The sequence below is a fragment of the Arachis hypogaea genome, chromosome 13 (assembly GCF_003086295.3).
Source record: "Arachis hypogaea cultivar Tifrunner chromosome 13, arahy.Tifrunner.gnm2.J5K5, whole genome shotgun sequence".
NCBI classification, from domain to species: Eukaryota; Viridiplantae; Streptophyta; class Magnoliopsida; order Fabales; family Fabaceae; genus Arachis; species Arachis hypogaea.
Genome location: NC_092048.1, coordinates 85,644,850 through 85,646,067, shown reverse-complemented (window position 1 = coordinate 85,646,067; position 1,218 = coordinate 85,644,850). Strand labels below are relative to the sequence as shown.

At 43.0% G+C, this 1,218-nt stretch overlaps 1 non-coding gene across 1 annotated transcript; it reads left to right on the top strand.

The window, feature by feature from the left end:
• Nucleotides 1–810: 810 nt before the first annotated feature.
• LOC112740010 (small nucleolar RNA R71) lies at nucleotides 811–914 on the top strand. Its single transcript, XR_003170946.1, has one exon. It is a non-coding gene; the product is annotated as a small nucleolar RNA R71 (small nucleolar RNA).
• The last annotated feature ends 304 nt before the right edge of the window (nucleotides 915–1,218 follow it).

Sequence of the window (1,218 nt, the reverse complement as noted above, 5' to 3'; positions counted from 1 at the left end):
ATAGCCTTGGCAGCATGAGAAGCGCTTGTCCCAGGGGTTTGCTTAGACAAATACACAATTTGATTTTCTAGCTTCTGGATGGCAGCTCCTTGGTTTTGCAGGTTAGAGTTTACTTCTTCCTTAAAAGCTTTCAATTCGGTTATGTCTTGACTCATGGTTGCAAGCATTCCTTCTATCCGGTTTAATTGATCTTGAAATTGTTGGTTCGGATTAAGTTGGGTAGGTTGATTATTTTGGCCATGATATGATGGTTGGGGGTAAGTGTTTTGTGTGGCTTGGTATGATCTTTGGTTGGAGTTTTGGTATGTGGAATTGTTATGTTGGTTGTGGTTGTAAGGTTTGTGGTTTTGTGGTTGGGTTTGTTGGTTCCCCCACCCAAAGTTTGGGTGATTTTTCCATCCTGGGTTGTAAGTGTTGGAGTGTGGATCATATGATTGCCTTTGTTGGTTTCCCACATAGTTGGCCTCTTCCCAATCACCTCCTTCAATGCTTACTTCCTCTTGATCTTGTGTGTGTATTGCAGCCACTTGCTTTGTTTCTAATTGCCTGGTAAGCTCTGCTAGTTGCTTGGCAAACACCTTGTTTTGGGCTAGAATTGTATCAACATGGTTCAGCTCCATGACTCCCTTAGTGTTGTGCCTTTCTGATGCATAGTAGTACTCATTCTCAGCCACTGTCTCAATCACCTCAATGGCCTCTTCCACAGTCTTTTTCCTGTTCAATGAACCTCCTGATGAATGGTCTACAGCCTTCCTTGATTCATAAGAGAGTCCATCATAGAAAATATGCAATTGCACCCAATCATGGAACATGTCTGGTGGGCATTTCCTTGTCAAATCCTTGAATCTCTCCCATGCCTCGTAGAGAGTTTCACCATCTTGTTGTCTAAAAGTTTGAACCTCAGATCGAAGCCTATTGACCTTTTGTGGGGGGTAGAAACGTGCCAGAAACTTGCTTTCCACCTCATCCCATGTTGTTAGACTCCCCCTTGGGAATGATTCCAGCCACTTAGCTGCTTTGTCCCTAAGTGAAAATGGGAACAAAAGCAGTTTATAGGCATCTTCCTGGACTCCATTGGACTTCACAGTGTCACAAATTCTCAGGAATTTTGTGAGATATTGGTTGGGATCTTCATTAGCACTTCCACCAAATGAACAATGATTCTCCACAAGTGATATTAGCTGTGGTTTGAGCTCGAAATTGTTGGCCTGAATGGGT